This window comes from Cannabis sativa, chromosome 6 (assembly GCF_029168945.1).
Source record: "Cannabis sativa cultivar Pink pepper isolate KNU-18-1 chromosome 6, ASM2916894v1, whole genome shotgun sequence".
In the NCBI taxonomy this organism is placed as follows: Eukaryota; Viridiplantae; Streptophyta; class Magnoliopsida; order Rosales; family Cannabaceae; genus Cannabis; species Cannabis sativa.
Window position 1 is genome coordinate 75,095,741 of NC_083606.1, and position 9,981 is coordinate 75,105,721.

General features: G+C 43.2%; 1 long non-coding RNA gene across 1 annotated transcript; it reads left to right on the forward strand.

Moving 5' to 3' along the window:
* Positions 1 to 9,002: 9,002 nt before the first annotated feature.
* LOC115695637 (uncharacterized) lies at positions 9,003 to 9,669 on the forward strand. Its single transcript, XR_009688574.1, has 2 exons — positions 9,003 to 9,220; positions 9,353 to 9,669. It is a non-coding gene; the product is annotated as an uncharacterized LOC115695637 (long non-coding RNA).
* The last annotated feature ends 312 nt before the right edge of the window (positions 9,670 to 9,981 follow it).

The following is a 9,981-nucleotide window of genomic DNA, read 5'->3' on the forward strand; positions in this document are numbered from 1 at the left end:
GTGTGCCATCAACCCGACCGGAACTCGAAGCCGAACGGCGGACATCGGCTCCTAAACCATAAAAACCACAACGCTATAAGTGACACGCTAAATCACTTCCCGGGGACTAAAACTCGAAACTAAAAGTTTCCCTATCGATAAAAAGCATGGCAATACCCCTAAAAACCCAAAAACGAGGAAAACTAGGGTTACGAAAATCCCCCATCCGGAAGTCCGGTTGCCCAACCGGAATTCCGGTTCTGGGAAAATCTGAACCCCCATCCGGAATTCCGGATGCTCAACCGGAATTCCGGTTCCTCGCAGGCAGCAACCAAAAATTCCCATAACTCGACCAATTTAACCCCAATTGATCCCAAACTTTCCAGACCTCCTCAATAGGTCCCAAATAACAAAACCAAAGCATCAAACCTACCCAGAAACCTCATACACGAAATTCACCATTAAAGCTCAAGCTTTGAGTTCCAAACTCAAGCTTGAGCACAACCAACTAAACAAGCAATCCACTAGCTTAATCCACCTTAAACTAGCATAAAATTACCCCAGAAAACAATCAAAAACATTAACAATAACCCAGCAACAGATTACACACTTCATCTTCAAAATCACACATTTTGCATAGAAAATTTCCAAAACTTTGCACAACCTATCTAGCATGCATTCCAACCTAACTAAGCATAAATAATCCAGCATTTGAACATAAAAATAACAACAATCACAAGCAGCAGCAACACATTCAAAATTAACATGCATTTACTCATAATTTCATCAAAACTCAAGAATTTTAAGAAAGGAAGAGGATGAGCTAACCTAGCTTGCAAAGAGTCTCAAGAATGGATGAAAGTTGCTTGGAAAATCAAAGAGAATTCAGTTCATGCACTCCAAAAGCTTCAGCCGAAAGTGAAGAGGAAAAGAGAGAGTTTTGTTGGAAAATTTTCTATTTTTTCTAAGTGTGAAAAGCTTGAAGAGAAAAAGAGTTTAACTCATATTTTATTTCATTTATCAAACCTCATTTCAGCCAAGAATTTAATGATTAAAATAAACATTTATTCCAATTAATAAACCACATAAGACAAAACATTAATGGGGCAAAAAGACCATTTTGCCCCTCCACCATAAAACCATGAAAAACATACTAAAGGGGTATTTTAGGGACATTCTAAATTCCCGGCCATTCCCGACATTCCCAATGTCTAAAACCCGTCCCCAAAATACTAACATACTAAGTTGTGATTTCTACTGAGCCAAACGCCGCGTTCCAAAATACCGGACACCGGAAATGCGAAATATAAAAAACTGCTGATGACATAATTATGCATATCTGAATTCCATAAATATCCATGATAAATTATTTAAATAGCTATAAATAATTTCCTGATTAACATAAATAACTGCTAATTTCCAAATTAACTAAGCGGGCTTTACAACTATCCCCCCCTTAAAAGGATTTCGTCCCCGAAATCTAACTCCGAATAACTCTGGATATTGAGCTCGCATATCTGATTCTAGCTCCCAGGTGGCTTCTTCCACCTTACTGTTTCTCCAGAGAACCTTGACCAACGCTATGGTCTTATTCCGAAGGACTTTATCCTTTCTATCCAGGATCTGCACTGGCTGTTCCTCATAGGACATATCTGACTGAAGCTGAAGGCTCTCATAACTGATTATATGAGAGGGGTCTGAAACGTATTTTCTCAACATTGAGACATGAAATACGTTGTGCATTCGATAAAGCTGGAGGCAATGCTAACCGATATGCCACTTGACCTATCTTCTCGAGAATCTCGAAAGGTCCTGTAAATCTAGGGCATAACTTGCCTCTTTTCCCGAAACGTTTAATCCCCTTCATCGGAGATACTCGCAAAAACACATGGTCCCCTACTCGGAACTCAACATCTCGACGTTTCTGGACCGCGTAACTATTCTGTCTGCTCTGGGAGGCAAGCATTCTAGCTTTAATCTTCTCTATTGCCTCATTGGTCCGCTGAACTGACTCCGGACCTAGGTATTTCCTCTCCTCGTCTCATCCCGAAGGATAGGGGATCTGCACTTCCTACCGTACAACAGTTCATAGGGTGCCATCCCTATCGTACTCTGATAACTGTTGTTGTACGAAAACTCTATTAACGGTAGGTATTTATTCCATGAACCCTCAAAGTCCATAACACAGGCTCTCAGCATGTCCTCCAATATCTGAATTGTCCTTTCGGACTGACCATCTGTCTGAGGATGGAATGCTGTACTGAATTTTAACTTCGTACCCATTGCCCGTTGCAAACTCTGCCAAAATTTGGAGGTGAATTTCGGATCCCTGTCCGAAACAATAGACTTCGGTACCCCGTGAAGTCTCACTATTTCCCTGACGTACAGTTCTGCCAACTGATCCACTGAAAATGTTGTTCTGACCGGCAGAAAATGAGCAGATTTCGTAAATCGGTCCACCACTACCCAGATGGAATCATACATACCCGTGGTCCTAGGTAACCCGACCACAAAATCCATAGTAATATCCTCCCATTTCCATTCTGGTAGGGTTAGAGGCTGCAACAACCCGGCTGGTCTCTGATGTTCAGCCTTGATCTGCTGACATGTGAGGCATCTCGAAACGAATTCTACCAAATTCTTCTTCATACCGTTCCACCAGAAGTACGGTTTCAAGTCTTGGTACATCTTGGTGGTGCCGGGATGTAGAGAATATGGAGTAGAATGAGCTTCCTCAAGGATCTCGTTCCTCAAGTCCACACTGTTCGGGACGCAAACCCTGGCTTTATACAAAAGCATCCCATTATCTGACACTGAAAAGTCCTTGGCTTGACCAGCCAATACCTCATCTCGGATCTTCACTAACTCCGGATCTGTCGTCTGAGCAACCTTTATTCTTTCTAACAGATCAGATTGCAGCGTTAAGTTGTGTAGCTGACCTACCACAAACTCAATGCTGGATCTAACCATATCCTCCGCTAGCTGAGGTGAGATCTGAACCATGCTAGCCACTTGCCCGGGACCCTTTCTACTCAGGGCATCGGCCACTACATTGGCTTTCCCGGGATGATAGAGGATCTCGCAATCATAATCCTTCACTAACTCCAACCAACGCCTTTGTCTCATGTTCAAATCTTTCTGAGTAAAGAAATACTTGAGACTTTTATGGTCGGTATAGATCTCGCACTTCTCACCATACAAGTAATGCCGCCAAATCTTCAGTGCAAAAACCACTGCGGCCAATTCTAAATCATGAGTCGGGTATCGCTGTTCATAATCCTTTAACTGACGGGAGGCGTAAGCGATAACCCGATCGGCTTGCATCAATACGCACCCCAAACCCTGTTTGGATGCGTCACAATAGACCACGAACTTCTCCTCGTCCGAAGGCAAAGCTAGTACCGGAGCAGTAATCAACCTCTGTTTCAGCTCCTGAAAACTAGCTTCGCATTTATCTGACCAGATAAATCGCTGATTCTTCTTCGTAAGCTCGGTTAGGGGCATTGAAATTTTGGAGAACCCCTCCATGAACCTACGGTAGTACCCAGCTAACCCCAAGAAGCTTCTGATCTCTGTCACTGTCTTCGGTCTCGGCCAATCCCTGACGGATTCAATCTTCCCGGGATCCACCTTGATCCCATCTTTACTCACAATGTGCCCTAGGAAGGACACCTGAGACAACCAGAACTCACATTTCTTGAACTTGGCGTAGAGTCTATGTTCTCGAAGTCGTTGCAGTACCATCTGGAGGTGTAACTCATGCTCCTCTTCTGACTGAGAGTACACGAGGATGTCGTCGATAAACACAATCACACAGATATCGAGGAAATCCTTGAATACTCTATTCATCAGGTCCATGAATGCTGCAGGAGCATTGGTTAGTCCGAATGACATAACCAGAAACTCGTAGTGTCCATACCTAGTGCGGAAAGCCGTCTTTGGAATGTCCTCGTCTCGGATCCTCAACTGATGATAACCCGAACGGAGATCAATCTTAGAAAAGACCGTCTTCCCCTGAAGCTGATCGAACAAGTCATCGATCCTAGGTAATGGATATCTATTCTTCACCGTCAGCTTGTTCAATTCTCTGTAGTCGATGCACATCCTCATAGAGCCATCCTTCTTCTTCACGAACAAAACCGGGGCTCCCCAAGGTGATACACTGGGCCGAATGAACCCTATGTCAAGCAACCCCTGGAGCTGATCTTTAACTCCTTAAGTTCAGCTGGAGCCATCCTATACGGGGCTTTAGAAACCGGATCCACCCCTGGTGCCAAGTCAATCACAAAGTCAATCTCCCGATGAGGTGGTAACCCTGGAAGTTCTTCGGGAAAAACGTCCAAAAATTCCCGAACCACTCTGATGTCCTCTGGCCGAATGGTGTCTGGCCGAGTGGTGTCCACCACCACGGCCAGAAACCCTAAACACCCACCGTGCAATAATTCTCTCGCTGACATAGCCGAGATCACCGGGATCCGAGATCCCTGAACCGAACCCACAAATACGAACGGTTCTTCACTTTCTGGTTGGAAGACCACCATCTTCCTCTTACAGTCAATGCTCGCCGAATATGTAGATAGGAAATCCATTCCTAAAATAATATCAAATTCGACTAAGCTCATCTCTATCAGATCAGCGCTCAACTCTCTACCATCTATCCTGATCGGCATAGACCTAATCCACCTATTGGAGATAACCAATTCTCCGCTGTGTAACAGGTTCCAAACCCTGACTCATATCTATCATAGGGTCTACCCAACTTACTAAAGATTCTGGCCGCCACATAAGAACGTGTAGCCCCAGAATCAAACAACACTGAATAAAGCGAGTCGTAAATAAGAATCGACCAACGTAACAACTGATGGGCTGGCATCTGCATCAGCCTGCGTGATCGCGAATACCCTGGCTGGAGTGGGCATCGCTGGAGCTCTCGGTGCCTCTGGCCGGAGCTGGGGACATTCCCTCTTGAAGTGCCCGGGCATGCCACAATGGAAGCATCCCTGCCCCTTGCACTCTCCCCGATGATGCCTCTTGCAGAGAGGGCACTCGGGATAGGAGAAGCGAGTCTCATTACCACCAGGACGACTCCCTCTGTTCTGGTTCCCCCGGAACCTCTTGTTCTGACTCGAGCCGCCGGAAGCAGTGGGTGCCCTCTTCCTCTGATCAATGGCCGAACCACTACTCCCCCTGCTGAAGCCTGATGCAGGAGGGGTAGGAGCTCCGCCACCAACCGGAGTACTAGCTGACTCTGACATGCACCCCACTGCGCCCTCAGCTCGCAGTGCCTTCTCCACCATCTGAGCGTAGGTGGTGCTGTCGTCGGTGGTAATCATCAGGTCATGCCTGATCTTGGGATTCAACCCGTCCAGATACTTCTCCTTCCTACTGAAGTCGGTCGGCACAATACCCGAGGCTAACCTCGCCAACCCACAACTGAGTAGTATACTCAGTGACACTCATGTTCTCCCGCTGGGTCAGGTGAACGAATTCCTTTCTCTTGGCGCTTCTAACCGCCTCATTGTAGTACTTCGCGTTGAAAAGTTCCTGGAACCTCTCCCAAGTCATGGTGGTGACATCATGAATCTGAGACACCATGTCCCACCATACCAGGGCATCCTCCTGGAACTGAAATGTGGCACACACCACTCTGTCGTTGCCGGTGACACCCATAAAGTTCAAGATTCTGGTGATCACCGTAAGCCACTGCTCGGCTTTCGACACATCTGGACCTCCCAGGAATACCGGAGGTGCTTGCTTCCGGAACCGCTCATATAAAGGTTCCAATCTGTGGGCCGCCACTACCATCTCGGCCTGGGCAGCAGGGGCAGGTGCCGCTGGAACTACCGGCACTGGAACTGCAGGAGCACCCTGCTGTCTCAACCTCTGAATCTCGAGGTCTTGCTCTTCGATCCTGGCTTGCATCTCCGCAAACCGCAACTCCCGGCCGGGCTCCCCGATCGGGTGGGAGCCTCGGGCGCCTGTGGCGGGTTCTCATCACCCCGACCACGAGCCCTGCCTCGGGGACCTCTACCTCGGCCCCTAGCAGGTGGGGGAAACCGAGCTCCCTCTCCCTGATTCGACCCCACTGAGTTGCCTCGACTCCTGGTAGTCCGCCTGGCGTCCATCTAGTTAGAACCGCCTGCGAAACCAAGAGTTGGCATATCAGGTCGTAATCAGGGCGAGCTTACTAATGCCGCTTAATTTGGAAATTAGAAATGAAACATGCGCCTATTCTACTATCAGGCTACTAACATGCTTCCTAACAGGATTTTGTTTTTTTTTTTTTTTTTTTTTTTTTTTCATAACTGAATAAAATAAACTACTAAAGCAATAAAGGCTTACTGAACCGTGAACCGAGCTAACTGCTGATGATGATTGTACATGTCGTGACGATCTTCGGAAGACAACCTGGCGGCTCTGATACCAAATTGTAACACCCTAACTAACTTAGGCGTATTACGTGATTTTTAAACGTACTGTGCAGCTCGTTGCTAATCAACGAGGTTTATGGAAAAACGTGATTAATTAAAATTTTGCTTTTTCATTAACTTATAAACCATTTTGCAAAAAGTCACGGGATCCCGATTTATAAAATATTTACAAACGTTTTCACTGTTCAACTTTTACATCAAAATACAGTCGTCTAACGACAATTACAAAATCTCAGCCGTGCTGTCCCGAGGATCGTACGCTCCAGGCCTAACCGCCCCGACATGTACAATCCCATAAGCTCGCTCACGGTCCATCAGCAACTGCCTTGCCTTTACCTACACATGAAACTAAACTGTGAGTCGACAGACTCAGTAAGAAAAGCATAATAATATCATACATAAAACTGACTGCCGTGTCCAACACGATACTGAGTCCCGCTACTGCCATGTCCAACATGGTACTGAGCACTACTGCCATGTCCAACATGGTACTGAGTTTTGAACGTTCGTGACGGTACTATTGACACGTAACAACCCGACGGCCGAACCGGTCATACTCCGGCTAAGCTGGTCATACTCCACCGTACCGACGTGTTACTATATCCTCCTCGATCGGCCGAACCGGTCATACTCCCGCCGTCGGTCATACTCCAGCCTGTACCGACGGGATACGTCAATAGCACGGAACCACCAACCAAGTGTCAGCCTGATCGGTCAAACCGGTCATACTCCGGCTGCTGGTCATACTCCAGCCTGTACCGACGTGACAGGGTTGGATGGTTCGAAGCCTAATACATATCTAATGTAATCTAACAGGCTTCCTACATGCACGCTAAACATGTAATCTACATATGCATACTGTTATACTAATCTTACCTGGATTCCGATTTCAGGTGTGCCGGTCAACCTGACTGGAACTGAAGCTGAACGGCGGACATCGGCTCCTAAACCATAAAAACCACAACGCTATAAGTGACACGCTAAATCACTTCCCGGGGACTAAAACTCGAAACTAAAAGTTTCCCTATCGATAAAAAGCATGGCAATACCCCTAAAAACCCAAAAACGAGGAAAACTAGGGTTCTGAAAAATCCCCCATCCGGAAGTCCGGTTGCCCAACCGGAATTCCGGTTCTGGGAAAATCTGAACCCCATCCGGAATTCCGGATGCTCAACCGGAATTCCGGTTCCTCGCAAAGAACCAAAAATTCCCATAACTCGACCAATTTAACCCCAATTGATCCCAAACTTTCCAGACCTCCTCAATAGGTCCCAAATAACAAAACCAAAGCATCAAACCTACCCAGAAACCTCATACACGAAATTCACCATTAAAGCTCAAGCTTTGAGTTCCAAACTCAAGCTTGAGCACAACCAACTAAACAAGCAATCCACTAGCTTAATCCACCTTAAACTAGCATAAAATTACCCCAGAAAACAATCAAAAACATTAACAATAACCCAGCAACAGATTACACACTTCATCTTCAAAATCACACATTTTGCATAGAAAATTTCCAAAACTTTGCACAACCTATCTAGCATGCATTCCAACCTAACTAAGCATAAATAATCCAGCATTTGAACATAAAAATAACAACAATCACAAGCAGCAGCAACACATTCAAAATTAACATGCATTTACTCATAATTTCATCAAAACTCAAGAATTTTAAGAAAGGAAGAGGATGAGCTAACCTAGCTTGCAAAGAGTCTCAAGAATGGATGAAAGTTGCTTGGAAAATCAAAGAGAATTCAGTTCATGCACTCCAAAAGCTTCAGCCGAAAGTGAAGAGGAAAAGAGAGAGTTTTGTTGGAAAATTTTCTATTTTTTCTAAGTGTGAAAAGCTTGAAGAGAAAAAGAGTTTAACTCATGTTTTATTTCATTTATCAAACCTCATTTCAGCCAAGAATTTAATGATTAAAATAAACATTTATTCCAATTAATAAACCACATAAGACAAAACATTAATGGGGCAAAAAGACCATTTTGCCCCTCCACCATAAAACCATGAAAAACATACTAAAGGGGTATTTTTGGGACATTCTAAATTCCCGGCCATTCCCGACATTCCCAATGTCTAAAACCCGTCCCCAAAATACTAACATACTAAGTTGTGATTTCTACTGAGCCAAACGCCGCGTTCCAAAATACCGGACACCGGAAATGCGAAATATAAAAAACTGCTGATGACATAATTATGCATATCTGAATTCCATAAATATCCATGATAAATTATTTAAATAGCTATAAATAATTTCCTGATTAACATAAATAACTGCTAATTTCCAAATTAACTAAGCGGGCTTTACATATATGTTGATTGACAATAATTTTGTTTCGTAATATAATTCGGGTTAATTGCATTACTATGCTCTGGTTTAATTCAATTTCACAAGATTTAGACTATTAAAAAGTTCTCAAATGTGGAAGTTGATTGGTTGATATGTTAGTTTTAATGAAGCTTATTTGACAATGCTAACTCTCGAGTTTCATGTTGATAATATTTTTATGCTACATGAAGCACGTCTTTCATTTTGGGTAAGGGTGTCTATTTATTTTGTATTTATAAAACTTGTGCTAAAATCAACTGCTGTATTAAAAATGAGCAACCCAAGAAGGTTTTGGAAGAGAACTTGCGAAATAGATTTCGCTCACTAACAGCGGAAAGGATGATGCCAAGGAGGCTGCTTTTGCAGTTTATGGGGTTCAGCCCTCTACTAGCCATAGCACAGCCCGATTTTGCAGCAACAAGACCAATGCCGAAAATGAAGGAACCCGAAGTCATTCAGTATGTGTTTGTTTGGTTGGTTAGTGTTCTTTCCTTAAAAATTAAAACTTTAGTCTAATATTGGAATCTAAAAGGTGATTGTTGAGCTTCTTCGTTTGTTTTGATACTATTTTCAAGTTATCATTTGGGATCTTTTGTTTGGAATTTGAAGTGCCCAGGACCTTAAAGCTTCCCAATGGTGTGAGATTATGACTTTTAGATAATCTTCAAAGAGTTCGAGGGGCGTGTGCTTCTAGCTTCTGAGTTGGAGCCAAATTAGGAGCTTCTCATTTTTGTTTTTTTAGTTGCTAGTTTTCTTTGTTCTTTATTTTTGGTGTAGTTTGGTTTACAACTTTGATTCATGGAGTTTGCTTTTGTAGTTTCTTGTTTAAACTTTGTATATTTTATGATAAGCAAGAATTACATTGTAATCATGTAATTTTTATGATTGACATTGTAATTTTTATGTAATAAATAAATGCCTTTAATGACTAAATTTTAGTTGCTGAAGTATAGTTTTTTGGCTGTTAAAAGTGTACAATGAAATTCAGATGACTAATATATTTGATTTATTGTGACTAAATTTAATATATTTTGTGACTAAATTTTAGTCATAAAAAATAACAATATTTGTGACAAAATATTTTAGTCACTAAATCTTTTCTACGACCGACTTTCAGTGACTAAATGGCGACTAAAAATAATTAGTCGTGAAAAATTTTGGGTGACTAATTAATGAGTTTTAATGACTAAAATTTAGTCATTAAAAAAGAGTTTTCTTGTATTCCTGAAGACTCCTTC